We start from the raw sequence: 20,269 nt of genomic DNA, 5'->3' as shown, positions 1-20,269 counted from the left end.
AGTCCTGTAGTTCTTTACTTGACATAGAGATAGACTTGTGGAAGGGAGCTAGCAGCCAGTGAGAGCAAGCATCTACGACCCGCATACTCCCATTCTTGACCTGTCTATTTCATCTGGCTTTGCCATTCTTTGTTCCTCATGGTCCAGGTTGTTCCCAGCCTTACCGGCCATCTTACAGACTTCAGCTTTCTGGGGTCATGGGGTCATCTTTAATGATGCTCAGTGCTCTGTGGGGAGGAGGCACTAATACAGACATGTCAGCCATCACAGGCCGTTTAGTAGTGTGATTAATGAATGGTACCCATCCGCAAAATAACTGCAGTGTTATCTCATCTCACCCAAACGTGGTGACCTCATATTTCTGGACTTTCCTGCCTTCTTCCTTCCATATCTAGTTCTTTCAAGTATTAGGAACCCTTCTGCTTAGCATCCAATAAGAAGGTCCTGTCTGCAAAGTTAAAGATTTGTTCAGAATATCATAAACACCCAAATAGAACTTGTTACATTAATATCATTTCTTGGACATATCTCAATCTATTCTAACTCCTCCAGACCAGGTGTTAAGGTCACACATCTCTTGAGATGCCACCAATATCAAGAGAGGAGTGAGAAGCTTGCAGTATTTGTGGGGAAGCTTCAGACCACCATGAACAGGTGAGACTTTGAAAAACTCAGTGAGGTTTTCTGCGCCTCCATTTCTACATTATAAAACATGTCAGGCAGGAGCTCTCTCTTTACACATTGTCCCAAATAGCAAATGACACCTGTGGGCAAAATTTGGAGTCTGAGGCCTTCAATGGAATAAATATTTTGTTAGCATTTGCCATTATTATTAATGTGAGTGGCAGGGCCACTCCTGTTATAACAGTTGGCATCAACTTTTCAAATAAATATATTTTACTTTGGAGCATATATGAAGCACTATTTGTCTAAATATTTTCCAATCCACTGACATGAATTTGGTTCTGTTCCATCTTAATTTCCTCTCCTCTCCCTCCATCTTTCCCACCTTCCTCTCTTCCCCAACTCTCTAAAACCTCCAGCCCCACCTTTCTCTTCCACTGCCCAATCACAGGCTCTAACCTTTATTTGACCAGTTAAAATGGGGAGAAGGTTCTCATGAAATCACCTGAGTACATGAGCCACGCCTCATCCAGGTGGCCCCTCTTAAGGAAGCAGAATTAACATTAGAATACAAACAGCACCAGGGCAATCCACAACATTTCCCCTATTGTCTGATTAAAAGGCTCTTTTCTCTCAGATACAAATTGAGCACATCTATTACAATTATGTAATTTATAAAAGTATAAGATACACTCAACACCCAATCCATCATATCTGTCAGTTTAGATAAAGCACTCTGCCATCCATCCTAACTTAACCAGTTTACAAATCCTTACCTGAATTATGTTCTGATTTTAGTTTGCCATCTGAAAACCGTCCTTATATATCCCATCTCTCAATGCTAAAAGCTTGAGTTGACTATGAGACTACCACTGTAAGACTCTAGTGAGCGGAGCCTTAGTTTACCAGAGACCCCTTGAGAGAACCACATGGAGACAAGAGATTGCTGCAAAATGCAAGAGGAATTTTTAATGTTCCAGCATGCTGGGGCCATCCTGCATCCCAGAAGGAGAGGCGACCCGTGCAGCTTGTTCAGCAGACATTTATACAGTCTCTAGAGGTAGCAGCCATTAGGCACAATGTGATTGGCAGAACAGTGACTTTTTGAACTTACTGCTCTTCAGGGAATGAGGTGACAAGGACCTCCCTTGTCTGGGTGTGATCAATGGTCCATTGTCCATGTGCTCTGGACCCCCTCCCCACCCACAGGTCAGTCCCCGCCCCCTGTGGTCTGAGGAATGTTAATTAGCCTCTGCCTTCTGGAAGGGAGGGGTGCCTAAGCATTCTATGACCTTTCTCTTCCAGGAGGGGAGGGGTCTGGTATAATTTTCTTCTTCACAACTGGTATTCAACCCCGTCAGAAATCCGAGAACAATTTAAATATTACCTGAAAATATAGGAAACACAAAACATAGCTTCGTAAACTTAATTAACTTGTACAGACAGCTGACTACCTGGACAGTCCCTCAATCCTGAAAACCTTAGAGCATCAATCTTCAGTCTTATGGCCAAGGATCATCCAATAGACCTTTGTAAGGCAGAAATATTGAGGACTGCTTATCCTGTCTAGGCAGAGCTACCAGTCAACTGTTCTGCATAATGTGTTCTTTTCCTGGACAGTATTTTGTCTGTAGATGAATTGAGGCAATTCTTGCCTAGTGGCTGTCTCACCACAACTGGAGAAACTCCACTGATCTCAGTTTCTTCTTAGAACCAAGAGGGGGTGCTGTCAGGGGCAGACATGTCTCTGATCAAATGATCTTTAATAATGAAATGGCCTTAAATGCCATATTCTGTTCCTCTGGCAACTTTGAAGACTATCTATCTATGCAAAGTATATCTGGACTGTTAAACCTTAACTATTCTTAATCATTTCTAATTGAGTAAATTAAAACCATTTACTTTATAATTTATAATTCTGATTTATAATTAAATCAGAATCAAATACAACCATGTATTAACTATCTGGCCCTTATCTTGTGTTACTTCATCATCCTGGCAGTTATAGAAGGACTGGGTTAAGCCTTGGTTTTTTGTTTTGTTTTGTTTTTATTTTATTTTATTTATTTATTTATTTATTTTTTAATTTTTTTTTTCAAGACAGGGTTTCTCTGTATAGCCCTGGCTGTCCTGGAACTCACTCTGTAGACCAGGCTGGACTTGAACTCAGAAATCCCCCTGCCTCTGCCTCCCAAGTGCTGGGATTAAAGGCATGTGCCACCACTGCCCAGCTAAACCTTGTATTCTTAGATGAGTTGCATAGGTACAATCCCTATCAAAGAATAACAATATTAATTTCAAATTTTGTATCAATATAAGAAATTCATACCAGTGAAAACCTTAAATCTGCATCAATCCATAAATTCCATACCAATGCAAAGTTATAATTTCAATTTACACTAATTATAAAGATTTCTACCAATGTAAGCTATAGCTATACAATGTTTTGTTTAAGAGTAAATTTGATAACCTATACATACTTGTCTATTCCTCTCATTTCTATGGTATTACTATATCCATACATTACTATTCCACCCCTTTTCCTTTACCTGAGAAGGAAGGATAAATAGAGAAGAGGGAAAAGAGGTAGTAATCCCTGAGTCTAAGCCCTCTAGTTTGCTCCCTGTCCAAAGCTACGACATAGTTGAGGTAGAATCAAACAAGGAGCTGGAATGGAAGGTCCCAGAATCTCAGCATCCCAGAGTGTGAATCTTGTCAGGGCTGTCTCTCTCCTCTTTCACCCTGCAGTACACAAACCTTACAAGCAACGTAAAGTTCTATAAAGACATTCATATGGGTCGTGCAGGGCGCACAGATCGGTTAAGGAAAATCAATAAAGAAAGACAACTGCTCTTCTTCAGAGCTTAGTTTGATCACATAATCAAACTACAATATAAATTTCCATCCATGCCATCTTAAAGGATGGTATGTAATAACAAGTCATGAGAATGTTTGTACCCAATAAGTGTTATTAGCTGTATATAGACATTTTAATCTCAGCCAGTTCCAGAGCTGTCTCCATAGACAGAGACATAAACATCACCACATATATATCACCTATTTTGTTTGTCATTTTAGTCTCCCTTTTCTTCTCCATCACTGAGGTCTTTGTGTGTGTGGGCTCCCTTTGTCATGTCTGATTTTTATCAACTTGAAAGGAACTCATAGCTTTTCTTTTCCTGTGGAAATATACTCTCAACCCCTCCCTCAGCATAACACATTTCCTGGTTTCCATTCTGATGTCAGAATATCCTTAAAAAAAAAAAAAAAAAAAAAAAAAAACAAGGTTAGTTCAGCAGTTTTTTTTTTTTCACAATCCAATGTCTTTCAGCAGCTGTAGTTTTTGTTCATTAGCATTTAAACAATTTAAGGTTAACAAAGCACTATGTAATGTATCTCTGGGTCTTTGTTGCCCCCTCTGCCTGCTAAGCATCTCCTTTAGAGTGTGATTAGATCTCTCCACAATCACTTGTCCTGTAGGATTATGTGCTGTGCCTGTAACATGTTTTATATTATAATATGTAAAAAAAACTGCTTCATCTTATTACAGACATATACTGGACCTCTGTCCGTTTTAATTTGTATGGGCATTCCCATAATGGCCATAACTTCTAACAGATGTCTAATTACTGAATCAGCCTTAAGTCCATTGAAGTCCTGAATGTGTCTATAGTATGGTGCACATATTTCACTTTGCCAAACTCTGCAAAATGGAAGACATCCACTTGCCAAATGTCATTTCTTTGGGCACCCTTAGGGTTAGTTCCTGTAGGCGATGGAGTTTGATTATAAAGTGAGCAAGTAGGGCATTGCCTCACAATTTCCTTGGCTTGTTGCCAAGTGATTGAGGTTCTTTCTTTAAACCTTTGCTGTTAACATGGCGCTTCTTATGGAATTCTGAAGCCTCTGGTACACTTCCTATCAATAGCTGATCAATTTCATTATTACCTTGTGCCAGAGGGCCTGGCAGATCTGTATGCCATCTTATGTGTGTTATACACAGTGGATAACTCCTATTTCTGATCATTTGTTGTAGCCGAATAGTGATGTCAATTCAGATCCACCCTGAATAAGTTCAGCAGTCTCTATGTGTAAAACAACCCGTTCTGCAAACTGAGAGTCAGTCACAACACTAAAAGATTCTTGAAAATCTGACGCCACCATGAATATTGCCTATAATTCAGATTTTTGATCCGACTTATAAGGACTCTCAGCCACCTTAGTTACATTTTCTGATTTATATCCTGCCTTTCCTGATTTATTAGCATCAGTGTAAAATGTAGGGGTTCCAGAAATTTGGAATTCCCTTTATTATGTGAGGGAGAATCCAATTAGTTCCTTTGATGAACTGAAGCTGCTTGCTTTTAGGGTATCTGTTGTTAATCTCTCCCAAGAAGTTACTGCATGCTCTTTGCCAATGTTCATCTTGTGGCCACAACGAGGCAATCTCTGTATTAGTAAAAGGCACCACAATCTCAGCTGGGTCCATTCCAGTTAATTGTCGAAGTCTCAGTTTTCCTTTTAGTATCAATTCAGAGGCCTTTTTCTATGTAGACTTTTAGTTTCTTACTCTGTTTATGTGCTAAAAATATCCCTTCTAAGATATAATCTTTCTTCTGCGTGAGAATTCCTATAGGCAATTGAGTAGAAGGTAAGATAACTAAGATTCAGGCCATCTTTGGATCAATACCATACTGCAATTTCCTTTCTACCTGAACTAACTCCTTCTAAGCCTAGGCTGATAATCTCCTCTGGCTATTTAAATCTTTATCACCTTAAGGTTTGAAGTAAATTCCTTAGCTCTTGTAATGTCTAGCCAGTTTCAGGCGGAAGCCAGTTACTATCTCTCAGTAACTTCTAAAAATCATTAATACTTCTTAGCTATTAAGAATGAGGACATTGCCAGGCAGTGGTGGTGCATGCCTTTAATCCCAGCACTTGCAAACAGAACCCTTAACCTGAGAGGTATAGTTTTCCCGTTTTGGTTTCCCATTAATTTGCAAGGCATATTGTTCCTGGTTTGGTCTTTCAGAAGAAGCCTGACCCATATGGGGAAACAGAGACCTTGGTCTTTCTCATGGCTGTGTCCCCATTAATAATCCAAACTCAACTTCACTCAGGCCACTCCCATACTGCTTCCTCCATTCCTACAACACGCAGACACTGGCAACAAAACCCCACCTGTCACGTGAGAAACAAAGCATCCAACACTAAATTTCGGTTCTTAGTAGGTTGAGTGTGCTTAAACATAAAATGATTAGAGGGCCTAATACAGATTCAAGCTTAAGGAAAAACACTGGGGCGTTTGGCTTTGGGGCTAGACTTAAAAGATGGTTGGAATTTAGATTTATTAGAAGCTGGGTGTGGTGGCTTACCCACCCAGCTTCTTGCAATCTCAAGAGAAGCAGAAGCAGGAGGATTGAGGCAAATTCAAGGTCAGATTTGTCTACTTAATGAGTTCTGAGCCAGGCAAGGCTACACAGACTGTTTGCATGCCTTTCCAGTGAATTTAGGTGCTGTAACAAGCACAGCCACAGGTGTCACAGGGATCTGGATAGGAGGCGCATGTAGACAGAGACACAGGACACTGAGTACACTTCAAGAATAAACAATTTTTATTTTATTTTTCTCCCGATGCCCCTTATTGTTTTTAGCTGATAGTGCTAGCACTGCAGACAGAACTTGAGCAGTCAGTGTCAAAGCCTTGGTAAAATATTAAGCCCTAGATGGAATGTCAAAGCCTAGGCAACAGTTTCCTGGCTAGCCTGCCATTATAAGGAAACTTTCTCATATGTTTCTGCTGTTACTAGGAAACTTTCTAATGCCAAGATAGACTACATATTCTGATATGTTCTGTGCCCTTGGAAACCAATAGAACTACTTTATATACTTACTCACAATAAGCTTGGTACCAAACCAATGACTCAACAGCACTCCCTGCACCTGTGTGTGAGCTTTTATGGTGAGGACCACTCTGCTGCTCCGGTCCTCCGGTCAGGGTCTAGCAAGAGAGAGAGAGAGTAGGGGGAAGAAGGGGAAGAGACACGAAGAATAGAGACAAACCAGAGGGTCTGTAGTCAAGTCTCGTTTACTGTCTCCCATTGACTATATTCTCCTATTGACTCTATTACAAGGAAATCCTGGGTATTTATAAGCACAAGCAGGGGAACACAGGTGAAAACATTTTACCATGTGTGCACCATGCAGCTGCGGTCACTAAACAGCAAAATAAGCTATGTGGGATAAACAAGATGTTTGTCAGAGTGTGCTCAGCTGTTGTAGGCTGTTAAAAAACAAGTCTTATGTCAGGGTATATGGTTCCAGATAGCTGCAAAGCTGATAGCTGCTTTCTAGCCAATTTCTGCTAAAAGTTGGCTCCCAACAGGTCCCCCTTTTAAAATTTGTTTTTCAAAAAGGAAGGCTGGGAAAACTTACAGAAACCGTGCCTGTCCTAGGTTGGAACAAAGGACCCCCAAGCCTCCCTTTCCCGTCCTTGGATACTCAACAGCCATTGGTTGAGCTCCTGTCTTAGGATGGTGAGGTCTCCCTTTTTAGGGGCAAGGGTCTTGAAGTGTTTTCTAACCCATCATTAACTATCCAGCTTAGTGGGTAAATTAGGGGTTAATCCTCGTCAGTCTTGATGACAGAGGTTTCAGAATTCCCTACTTCCAGCCTGTAATAGCAGACCTGTATGGGTTTCATTTGAATAGCATCTATCTGTTGTTGTACAAAAACCATCAGTCTGTTGAACAGCATGAACCCGAGAGACAAGAGACTTAATGCCTAAATAGTCAGTATAAAAGCAACACTCTTTTTTTTTTAAGGGCAACACACAGAAATACAGAACTGATCACAGCTTTGATCTTAACAAAACAAGTAAGAAAATCCCTGCCCCTGCTCAGTCAATCTCAAACCCAAAAAACAATTGTAACTATGGTAGTGGGTTTAAACAATGTACCCCACTAAATCATAAGTCAGGGAATCAAGAGTCCAATAGAGTCACCCTGGAGATGCAGCTGGTGATGTCTCCTTCAGCACTGAGAACTTCCCAAGTCAGGTTTGCTCGTTGATCTGTTTCAGCTTGAAGGCAATTGTGAAGCATCTTCATGTTTCCTTCATATTTCCTGCAAAGAAAAAATAAGGTTCTCAGGGGGTTTCTCCTCCCTGGATTTGTTATTGTTGTCTATTTGTTTAATCAGTCTCTCTGGTAGCCAACTTGCAGCATCTGCAGTTTGGGAATATATGCAGACAGAACCTCTTCCCCAGATAAGCACTGGATCTGGTCCATTCCAGATTCTAGACAATTAATACAGGTGAACAGCAAACAACAAAACAAAAACAGAGAGTTGAGTTCAGGCTGACTTTTTTCTTGCCCTATTTTCATTATCATAACTTACCTTTCTCGACACAGCAGATTCGTGATCACCTTCTGAATTTTCAGTCAACCCTTCTTCCAGTAATGTCCCTCACTGGGTCTCTCGTTCTTGCTGCCTCTTGTTGAGCACCAAAATGTTGAGGACTACTCTGCCCCACATTGGGGGTCAAAATGTCCCAGACTGCTCTGCTGTTCCAGTCTGAGGGTCAGGGTCTAGCAAGAGAGAGAGTTGGGGGGAAGACGGGGAAGAGACTCGAAGAATGGAAACAAAACAGGGTGTGTAGTCAAGTCTCCTTTACTGTCTCCCATTCACTATATCCACACCTCCTACTGACTTCTCTTGACTATTACAAGGGCATCTTGGGTGTTTATAAGCACAAACAGGAGAACACAGGTGAAGACATTTTACCACGTGCACCATGTAGCTGCGGTCACTAAACAGCAAAACAAGCTATGTGGGATAAACAAGATGTTTGTCAGAGTGTGCTTCAGCTGTTGTAGGCTGTTGAAAAACAAATCTCTCTCAGGGTACATGGTTCTAGATGGCTGCTAAGTTGATAGCTGCTTTCTAGCCGCTTTCTGCTAAAAGTCGGCTCCCATGCCCCTGGGGTAGACCCTGACAGAAGAGAGACAGCTGCACCAATATAGGAAACTATTTGGAGTAAGACTTCCATTTTGAGTGGGGGTCTAGTAAAGTTTAAGTTCTCAAGGCCTCCCTGGGAACTGACATCCTGCTTGGCAAGTTAGGACTTGAATGTTAGACAAGGCAACTCCCCTGCCACAGTTGAACACCCCAACCAATGGGAGCAGGTAAGTGTACAACAAAGACATGTTCCTAAGGAAATCAATCCCCTATCCCTAAATCCTGATTGGTGAAATAACTTGGCACAGATAATTGTGGATTTGGGGCTTTAAACCCCTGTAGGATCTTACCTCAGGGTCATGGTTAAGTTCCTGAATCTGGACCCTGGCCCTGGTTGATCAGTCCAGGGGCATCTGTTCAATAAACTATCCCTGTCTGACTGATATCTGTGTTTGTGTGGTTTGTGATGCAATTCCTGAACCCAACAACAGTGTCTTTTACCTTCCTTATGTGAGTTCTCCCTTCTGTACTTTCCTGACCTTGCTGTGGCTTGTTTGTCCCAGAGGACATTCCGTCTAGGTTCTGTCTATGCATGCATTTGTCTGTAGTCCTTGGGCACATTTGGGTCAAGCTTTGGGCTTGAGAAAAAAGCTGTAGATCATCTGGACCCCCCCTCCCCCTTTAGGTTAAAGCACATACCAGCTATCTGACTTAAGCAAACAGTCCTTAAGCTACAGTTCCTCATTGGTAAGTCGGGACTGCTCAAGGTAATTGTGAAGTTCAGTTGAGATAAATATATTTAACATACATAACAATACAACAAAATATTGGGGTTTGTTTTTAAAAAATTAAAGAATTTCCGGAGGCAGGCAGTTACAGAGAACATGCTGAGATTCTGAGTTGCCTGCTAGTAAGTGCCATTCCATCAGAGTGAGCACATCTCTATTGGCCCCGATTTTCCGTAGGTCTGTCTGTGTGTCTGTCCTTTTTCCATTCTTTTGCTGATCCTAATCGGGGTTCCAGACCCAAGCCTTGAGAAAGGCAGTAGTATGTCTAGTTGAAATGACACATTCTCTACAGCATCAAAATGACTTCTTTGTGCTAGCCGGAACATTTTATTGGACTGTGGCTGACCACTTGGCTTGCGCAGGGTTCCCTATTTGCTCATTATTAACATCTGTTTCTTCGTGTGTTTACTTATTAGTAGGAATCTGCTCTTGCCTTCCACCATGTGGGTTCTACATGGTTCCACAGGGGTCACCTGGTCCCTGTTTTTGTCTTCTGGGACAGTTTTCACAAATGTTGTCTAGACTCTACATTGGCTTTGGATCCTACAGCTATGAGCCTCTGTGTCAGTTTATGAAGTAGCATCTTTTGGTTTGTCTTTCTCCATTAGTAGTGGTGCTCTAAGAAGGGGCCATGAGTTTTTACTTTGCCTTTCTTTCCCCTTCCGTGCCCTCTGTGGTTCTCTGCCTGTAGAGAACTGTAGGGGAAAAGAACCGAGGTGTGAAAAGGATGGGCAGGTAGAAGAAGCACAGAACTCGGCCTGAAAACAAAACAACAAAAAGGAGCATATTTTAAAAAAAAAAAAAAAAAAATTGGTGGCCTTGACCTCCTGCCTTAGCCTCCTACATGCTGGGATCATAGGCTTGTGCCAGCTACCCTTGAAATTCATTTTCTTTCTGGAACTCAGTACATAGACCTGGTTGGCCATGCACTCACAAGAGATCCGCCTGCCTTTTGTCTCTCAGGTTCTGGAATTAAAGATTTGTGCCACTTCTCCCGTCTGTAGGAGTGGACGGGGTGAAGGTGGAATTTTTTTTTTTTAATGAAGAAGAAGGTGAGTTCCAGGACAGCCAGGGCTACACAGAGAAGCCCTGTCTCAAAAAAATTAATTAATTAATTAATTAAAGGGGGGAGGGGGACATTGGAAATATCCCTAGTTTCTACTCTAATGTATTTCAGAAGCCAAGTCTCAGAGATGTGTGTGTGTGTGTCTGTCTGTCTCGCGGTGCTTACAACAAGAGTTTTTGTTTTGTTTGTTTTTGCCAGAGACTGTCTAGGAGGAGGAGGAGTGGAGGAAGCCGGATAGGTGGGGAAGAGGGAGTACTTCCGCGAGTGCTGGGCTCGACCAATCAGCGCACACCGTGTGGTATTTAGGGACGAGGGCGGCTTGGCCTCAGCGACTAACCCTGATTTGCTTTAGCTGTGGGTTCTGTTCTTTTGTTCTCCGCCCGCTGTTTTACTCGCTGACTTCCAGCGGGCCAGGAAAGTCCAGACCTGCAGCGGGCCACCGTGCCTTCCGGAGCTTCAAAAAAGGTCAGCGCAGGAGCTCCAGGTTCGCCCGGAGCTCCGCGGCGCCGAGCCGCCCAGCCCGGTACCCGCCTAGAGGCCGCGGCCGGCCTGGGGTCTTAGGACTCCGCTGCCACCGCGAAGAGCTGGGCTCTGTCAGCCGCGGGGCGCCAGGGGCTGGGGCCAGGCCGGGTGAGCGCCGCGAGGACAGGAACAGAACTGGTTCCGGTGTTCGGTGGCTTACCTGAGCTGTGGGAAGTGCACCCGGAACTCGGTTCTTACAACCCCAACTCCCGCTGGGAAAAGGCCCTGCTGCTCGGCTGGCCGCTAGAACCTGCGACCCTGAGGAGTGGGGCCACGCACGGTGTGTGCACAAGGCCACAGTGCTCACAGAAGAACGGGCGTTGAGTCAGGGTGGCCAGACAAAGGGTGTTTTTTGCCTTCACGCCCCCCGCCTTTTGTCTTATATTCATGTTTCTGCCCTGCAGATTTTGCAGGAGTTTCACTGGCCCTGCCTGAATAAGCTATGCAGCCAAATGGTCTTTTGGGGTGGGAATGTGAGAACAGGCGTGGACCTTCATACTGGGTTTGTGTAGTGCTGGTACTTGAACTTAGAGCTTCCTAAACACTAATCAACTGGTATTCCCATTCTATAGGAGATTATTTTCTTTGGTATATGAGGTTGAACATTTTATAAACAATTAGAAAATTTAGTAGTTTTTTTTTTTTAATGAAAATGTTACTTTTGCTGGGCGCACGCCTTTAATCCCAGCACTCGGGAGGCAGAGGCAGGCCTGCCTGAGTTCGAGGCCAGCCTGGTCTACAGAGTGAGTTCCAGGACAGCCAGGGCTACGCAGAGAAAGCCTGTCTCAAAAAACAAAAAAACAAACAAACAAAAAAAAAGAGAGAGAGAGAGAGAGAATGTTACTTTGGATGCAAAACATTAAACGGTGAGAAAAGACGTTTAGAGAGTCATGTATGCCTTCTTCCTCTGCCGACCTTTGCTTCACACACTGAGTCTGTTTCTTTTCAGAAAAGAAAGAGGCAATCAGGAAGCAGAGGCAGATGTATCTTGAGTTCAAGGCCATCCTGGTCTACAGAGCCAGTTCCAGGACAGCCAGGGGGACACCAGGAAACTATGTATTAAACAAACAAACAAACAAACAAAAACCCAAAGGATCTGTGCCACAGTGCAGACGCCTTTAATTCCAGTGCTTGGGAGGCAGGCAAGTGGCTCTGTGAAGGACAGCCAAGGCTACACTGTATCAAACACAAAAACGAGGAGGAGGGGGAGGGAGAAGAAAAGGAGAAGAGCCCATTGAAAGAAGAGTATCCGTTCTCAGCCCACCAGCTCTGGAGGAGGTAACTATATGTTTGTGAATGTCTCCTGCCAGTGCAGTGTCTTGACTTCCTCAATACTTTTCTGGGGTGCTAGCCAGGGCCTGTGTATAAAAACATTGAAGAGGTGTATGCCCAGTACTTTCGTGAGTTATATGCATATAGCAACTCAGTCACCTGAAGCAGGCCCCTTGCAGCTAACATATTTCTTCTTATTACTGTTATAAAGACTAGGGGGAGTTTCTGAGTTTCTGAGCAGGCACTAGATAAGGACGAAGCCATGTTCAGCTCCAGCACCAAGGTTGTGAAGCCCATTGGTGAGAAGCTGGACAAGTTCCAGTCTGGCATCTCCCAGGTGCCACTGGAGATGAACTCAGAGCTCAAGGCCCAGCTACAGGAACTCAACATCACCACAGCCCAGGAAATTGAAGGTGGTGGTCGGAAAGCTATCATAATTTTTGTACCAGTTCCTCAGCTTAAATCTTTCCAGAAAATCGAAGTCCAGCTAGTTTGTGAATTGGAGAAAAAGTTCAGTGGGAAGCATGTAGTCTTCATTGCTCAGGGGAGGATTCTGCCCAAGCCAACCTGGAAAAGCTGTTCGGAAAAATAAGCAAAAGCACCCAGAAGCCGCACCCTGACAGCAGTGCAGGACGCCATCCTTGAGGATTTGGTCTTCCCAAGCAAAATTGTGGGCAAGAGGATCTCTGTGAAACTGGATGGCAGCCAGCTCATAAAAGTTCACTTGGAGCACAGCAGAACAACGTGGAGCACAGGGTGGAAACTTTTTCTGGTGTGTACAAGAAGCTCACAGGCAAGGATGTGAATTTTGGATCCCCAGAGTTTCAGTTGTAAAGAAAATAACTGAATAAAGTGTCGTTCATAGTTTAAAAAAAAAAAAAAAAGACTAAGAAATGAGTTGAATATATAACTCAAGAGGTAGACAGCTTGCCTAGAATGCTGAGGGTTCTGAGTTCAGTATCTAGTAGAGGGGGGACAGGGCAGCAACAGACATAGGCACATATATGTGGTATGGGGTTTGTGTGTGTGTGTAAAATTTGGGGCTGGGGAGATGGTTCAGTGGGTAAAGTACTTACTGTTTGAGGACCTGAGTTCTGGTCCCCAGAACATAGGAGGCTGGACATGGTAGTAAGCCTGTGATGCCAGTACAGTACTCTGCACGCGCTTGTGGAGGTGGCAGATGGAAGCTTGCGGACCAGCTAGTCTGGCATAAGCAGCAAGGATCCACAGAGACTCCGTCCTAAGGTAGCAGGTGAGAACAGAGAGAACAGACACCTGCACTCACACACACCGCACACACACACATGCATTACACATACAAAAATGGAAATTACTTTTTAGGATTTAAAATTCTGACTCCTTGTAATGGTCATTGAGAATTTGCCAGCATTTGTGGAGAAGAACACGGGTAGGAGGGAATGGAGCTCTGGGACCAGCTTCACCACTTCTGGTACGTCTTCCGGGTACATCTTGGTAATCTTCCTGGTGCAACAACTCTTTATGCTCCTCCTTTAAACACACACACACACACACACACACACACACACACACACACACACAAGGTCTCAGACTGTAGCCAAGGCTTGCCGGGAACTCAGTATGCTTATAGCTCAAACAGGATTGCAATTAGCTGCACTTAACAATGGCTCCTAGCCCCCTCCCCCCTTTGAAGAAAGAGCCTCGTGTCTGGCCTCACAAATTTGCTGTTCAGTAGAGAAATGAACTTTGATCTTTTGTCTCTACTTCCTGAGTACTGATATTAAAAGGTGCACAGTACGTGCCCAGGTTTGTGATGTGCTGGGCTTAGTGCTTACAACATTCCCAGATGAGCTACATTCCCCAGTCCTGAGGCTAGCTTTGAGCTCCTCATCCTCCTGCCTGTCTCCCAGTAAGTCCTTTTAAGATTAGCTCCAAACAATGGCCTAGTTCCTGGACTGTAGATAAAAATGTCTTTTGTTCTTCATCTAGTGGTAATTTAGAGTCTCCACATGGCTTTCAAACATTTTAAGTTGTTGTTTGAGTAGTTTTAGTATGTATCCAGGCTTATTTTGCCTTGTGATGATGCTTCAGCCTTTAGAATATGGCATTATAGGAATGGGCCACCATGGGCAAAAAATGAATTTTTAAGAGAAGCCCACTGTAGTCTAGTTCCTAGGTTTGAAAACTTCACTTTAATTAATGTCTTACAAACACTACAAAGAAAAATCACAAAAGTTTTGGCAAAAGTACTACATAATATTGGAGTAAGAGCTATTGAGTTCATCCAACAATATATATGAAAACTGTTTATAGACCAATTTACCTGTATTGGTAAGGGTTCTCTAGAAAACTAGAACTGATAAAATGAGTGTCTCTCTCCCTCTCTCTGTCTCTTTCTATCCATCCATCTAGAAAGGGGTATATTAGAATGGCTTACAGGCTGTGGTCCAACAATGTTTGTCTACCAAGGGAAGGTCCAGTAACTCAATAACCAGTAGTTGTTCAGTCCATGAGGCTGGGTGTCTCAGCTGGTTTCAGTATAAGCTGGAATCATGAAGTGGGCTCCAATGCCAGTGAAGGAGTGGACTTGCCAGGGAGAGCAAGAATAAGCTGGCAGAGAGATCAGTCTTCCTTCCATATCCTTTATACAGGCTGCCAGGAGAAGGCGTGGCCTAGATTAAAGATGGATCTTTCCACCTCAAAAGATCTAGGTTAAAAGTGGGGCTTTCAAGTTCAACTTAAGATTCTCTCACCGGTGTTTTAGTTAATTCCTTATATAAGAAGATTGACAACTAAAAATAGCATCACATGACCTATTGCTCTATTGTATGTAGATGATAATTACGCTCAGATGTTACTGTTCTTCTAGAATGGAAAAGGCTGCTTGGCAGGGTTTAAATGAACCCTCTTTGTTTTCTCCTCCTCCCCATCCTCCTCCTCTGTAGCATGTAATTATTAACAAACAATCCACATCATCGCTGGCAACTCTCCAGCTGCAGCGGTTTCCCCATGAAGATCCCCAAGGAGTGGTCCGCCCAAATTCTCACAGCTGGGGGGCACACTCACCTTCCCAGACATCCGTCCCCTGTGCCTAGTCTGCTGCAACTTCCTCTAAATCCTGAGCCCACTCCAGAGGCTTGTAATGTAGCAGATTTATATCAGTAAATTCTCAGCCCCCAAAATGCCCACACAAAGAACTCAAAGCCCAATTGATAGAAACACAAGCTACCCACCTAGATTGGACAAGTTGCCCTACATTATTCTCTTGCTATTTTATGATATCCATAGCTACCTGTGGCTATTTCAAGCCATGTGGGTCAGGATCATCTTCCTCTCTTACAAGTTCCATCTTGTCTCCTTGTCTCTGTCCTCTCCCATTCCCTAAAACTCTCAGCCCGCCTTCCCTTTCCACTGTTCAATCAGTCTCTGGCCTTGTCTTTCACCTGCCCTCCCTCACCTGCTTATGGACCGCAGTCTACATTTCCCCCTTTCTTTTCTCTCAGATATAAACTGAGCACAACTATTACCATTCTGTAATTTATAAAGTATAGATACACCTAACACCCAGTCTATCATTTTATAAATAAAATAAAGCACTCTGCTGTCTGTCCTATGTATACAAATTATGTCCTGGTTTAGCTTGTATATTATCTGAAAACATCTTCTCAAATATATATATATATATTCTCTATCTATCTATCTATCTATCTATATGTATGTATTTTTTTTTTCTCAATGTTAAATAGCCTGGGTTGGCTAAGAGACTATGGTTAGTCTTCAATCCTGCCAGAATTCCGAGGGCAACATAAAATTTACCTGAAAATATAGAACCCCTAACATAGCTTCTAGAACTGAAACAAATTGTAGACACAGCTGCCTGCCTATACAGTTCTGTTTTTTCAACACGTTGGAGCATCAAATTGTGGCTGTCTGGCCCAGGATCATCTGACAGACCTTTGTAACGCAGAATTGTGAAGGCATGACTGCCCTGCTAATCAGCCGACTATTCTGCACAGTGTCTCCTTTTTCTGGATGGTAATTTGTCTATAGATGAATAGGCAACTTCTGCCCAGTGGCCACCTTGCCACAATGTACAACCTCACCTGGAGGGAAGATGCTCAGTTTCTTCTTTGAATCCAAGACTGGGGAGCTGTTAGGAGCAGCTATATCTCAACAACAAATGATTAAATAACATTAAATGTCATATTCTGTGGATTTCTGGCGTTTTTGAAAACTAAAGTGATCTGGACGGTTGTCCTTTAACAACTCTCAGCTATTTCTAATTAAAACATCTTGATGTTTTATGTTAACCCTAACAGTTAACTCAGAGCCATGAACTTGCTATCTGGACCCTTAACTCATATGTTTAATCATCTAAAATCAGTTTGTAAAGGCAGTTATAAAAAGACAGCAAGCATTAATTTTACCATGATTTTCTGGTTTGGGGTAGCAACCTCCATGCTACCTGTATGTATCCTTGATTTATTTCCTGTATCCATCTCCCTCCCCCATTGTCTTTGAAATATTTTCTTTTTTCTTTTTAATGATGGAAAGTCTAATATGTGTTTCACCGTTTTATAAACAGTTGGTTCTTGTTGTTTGTAGTTCTTGTGCAATACATTCTGTCAACAACGACATAGCAGATAATGAACCATTGTTCCTAGAAGAAATACAGCATCAGACTCCTGCTGGCCTCTGTCAATTTTGTCAATGGGTGAATACCTGACAAGTATTTCTGTTTAAAACACCTTTCTTAATGTATATTAATTCCGACACGTGGAGCATCAAGTCCAACTGAAAGGTCCAGGACTCCCCAGAAGGGGGGTCCACTCGAGTCACAGGATAGCACGCACCCAAAGGACACACAAGACCATCTTGATGTAAGCACATGAGGTGGTTTATTAAATCAGAGCTCTGGGCCTGTCCATATCTCCATATCTCACATAGGGGATAGAGGGACTGACCCCCCCACACACACACTCAGGGGTCTAGTGCTTATATATGGGTGGGGTGGGGGAAAAGCGAACTTTTGCGTGGGTGCACACGACTGGTTGTTTTACTTTTTGGAACACTAGCAGGCTGTACCATGGGGACAGGGTGTAGTTCCTCCCTTGGCCAGTCAGTTTGGGATGTTTTTAACAGGCCTTCGTCTTGTAACTCCTCCTCCTCTGTAACTAATTAACTGGGCCCAAACCTGCTGGCAGGCACTTTTAACTATTTAGGTTAGGGAAAAGGAATGGAATCAGGGCCCTGTTATTTTTATTAGTTTGGGCCTATTTCAAAATTCTCTTTCACAACAACACTAACTTGTACCTGAAGAGTACTCTTTTTGTGCTCAGGACTAAACATTAGATGACACTTGAGTCATTTTAAACAGAAAAAACTATTAACAAAAATGTGAAAATACCACTTAATAGGGCACAAAAAGGCAAAATTACCTTGTTTATCTTTAGTTGGCAGTCTCTCTGGGCTAGCCAAAGTTTTCACCACACTGTGTTGTGTTTTATAAAAAGATCAAGGGAGAGGAGGAATGTGTTTTGTGGACTTGTGGTAAGGTGTGGGGGATGGGGTGCCTCTCAGAGCCCATGCTGAGGCATCCCTTTCCCCTGAGAGACCAGCCACACAATAGTATAGTATAGAATAGTTTATTTAGGGCATGGGAAGGGGAGTTGATGGGGTAGTAGGGACATAGAAAGGCAGAGAGAGAGAGAGAGAGAGAGAGAGAGAGAGAGAGAGAGAGAGAGAAGGAGGAAGAAGAAGAAGAGGAGGAGGAAGAGGAGGAGGAAGAGGAGGAGGAGGAGGAGAATAAAGGCCAGCCATGAGCACTGGAGAGAGAGGGGGGAGGGGGAGAGAGGAGAGAAGTGGAGAGAGGACAGAGTGGGAGCAAGAAGGCAACAGCAAGAGAGAGTGGGGGAGGGGCAAGCAGCCCCTTTTATAATGAGTCAGGCACACCTGGCTGTTGTCAGGTGACTGTAGGGCAGAGCTTAGACAAAATGCTAATAACACCCCTGTACCTGTCTAAATGATTATGAGAGCACCGCAGGATATTGAGGTTACAAAAAAGTTTTTGTGGTTGGGTGTGTTACATGCCTAAAATCCCAGTACTTAGGATGCTGAGGCAAAAGAATTAAGAGTTGAAAGCCAGTCTAAGCTATATAATAGGACCTGTCTTAAATATAGCTTTAATGGGTAGTTTAGCTTCTGCACAAATGCTAAGAATTAGCTTTATGAGTCCTCAGGATTGAAACCAGAGCTTTGTATATCCTAGGTGAGTATTTGACCAACCAAGAGACATTCCCAGCCTCTTTTCCTTTTTATTCAGTCCAATCCATGGGGTAGTGCTGCACAAATTCATAGTGGGCCTTCCACTCTTAGAGACTTCTGGAAAAGGCACTCACATGGATACCCAATGGTGTGTCTCCTAGGTAATTCCAAATAGAGCCAAACTGAAGACCAAGAAACAAACCCTACCAAATTCCACCACAGTAAACCATGAACCCTAAAAATGTATTTTTTGATCTTTTTAAAAATTGAAAACAGATTCTTCTCTCATACAATACATCCTGACCACATGTTCCCCCTCCTCAACTCCTAGTTCCCTCCAACCTCCCCTCTACCCCAGATCCACTTCCCCTCCATTTCTCTTCAGAAAAGAGCAGGCCTCCACGAGAAAACAAGCAAACAGAACAAAAAAAGATTCAGTAGGATATGCAGAAGCCCTCATATATAGGCTGGAAGAGGCAGACCAGGAGCAAAAGAGTCCCAAGAGCAGACAAGAGGCAGAGATACACCTACTCCCACTGTTAGGAGCCCCACAAGAACATCAAGCTACTAACCATAACATGTATGCAGAGAACCTGGCGCAGACCCACAGGCTGCATGCTTGCGGCTATCAGCTCTGTGAGCCCTGCTTAGTTGATTCTGTGGGCCTGGTGTCCTCCATCCCCTCTGGCTCCTACCATCTTTCCTTCTGTTCTTTTGAGTTATTCAAACTCCAAGAGACCTGATGGAGATGTCCAATTTAGACATTCTTGGAATAATGTCTGATTGTGGGTCTTTGCACCCCCTCCCATCTGTTGCTGGAGGAAGCCTCTCTTGATGGTGACTGGGGAAGGCACTAAATCTATAAGAATGACAGAATATCATTAGGAATAATTGAATTGAATTGATTTATTTATCGGCCAGTTGTGTTTGATTCTATTCTACTCTTCTGGGCTATCCAGTCTCAGGAGCCTGGCCATCCAGGTAGTGTAGGATATAGGTTCCTTCTTGTGCTGTCAGCCTCAAGTTAAACCAGACATTGGTTACCCCACAAGGTCTATACCACTGTTGCCCCAGCAGATGTTGCTGGCAGGAGAGATGTTGGTCAAAGGTTTAGTGGCTGGGTTGGTGTCCAAGTTTATCTTCAGTGCCCTGCAGAGAACCTTCCCATGCCAAAGATTAGAACATAGGGGTGAAGGCTTCATGCAGGCAATGGCATTGGGGTCCCACTGTCAGTTTTCAGAGAGCAACCTTCTGTTCTAGCGTTAGCCTGGGTTGTTTAGGAATCTCTGCCAGACCCCCTAGGCCAAAAACTCAAACAAAGGCAACACAGTCTTACCACTGGAAGCTTTGCCTAGCTACAAAAGATGGCCAGTTCAGACTCCGTATCCTTCATTATTAGGGGCCGCCCTCAGTGGGCTGGAGAGATGGCTCAGCAGTTAAGGGCACTTACTGCTCTTCCAGAGGTCCTGTGTTCAATTCCCAGCAACCGAGATCTGATACCCTCTTCTGATGTGTCCAAAGAGAGTGACACTGTATATTACATAAAATGAATAAATCTTACATTTCTCAACTAGAAGACACAGCAAAGTAGGTTTTGAGGTTTTAATTTATTTAAGCTGGGTGTTAAGACTGGGGTGTGTCGCACCGTGGTCCTCCCTCCAGCCTCCATGGGGAGGGAAGAAGAGGGAGCTCTTTTTGTTTTTTACATTGACTTTTTTTTTTCTACTCTTCCCTTTTACTTCCACTCCATTTGGAGACTGGGGATTTTAGTCACCTCTCCAGTTGGACCCCCGGAC

The 20,269-nt window shown here is 43.3% G+C and overlaps 1 pseudogene; it reads left to right on the top strand.

Moving 5' to 3' along the window:
• Window positions 1-10,745: 10,745 nt before the first annotated feature.
• Window positions 10,746-15,920, top strand: LOC143442068 (small ribosomal subunit protein eS7 pseudogene; annotated as a pseudogene).
• Window positions 15,921-20,269: the final 4,349 nt, after the last annotated feature.

The sequence above is a fragment of the Arvicanthis niloticus genome, chromosome 4, assembly GCF_011762505.2.
Source record: "Arvicanthis niloticus isolate mArvNil1 chromosome 4, mArvNil1.pat.X, whole genome shotgun sequence".
NCBI lineage: Eukaryota > Metazoa > Chordata > Mammalia > Rodentia > Muridae > Arvicanthis > Arvicanthis niloticus.
This window is presented reverse-complemented; position numbering and strand designations above follow the sequence as displayed.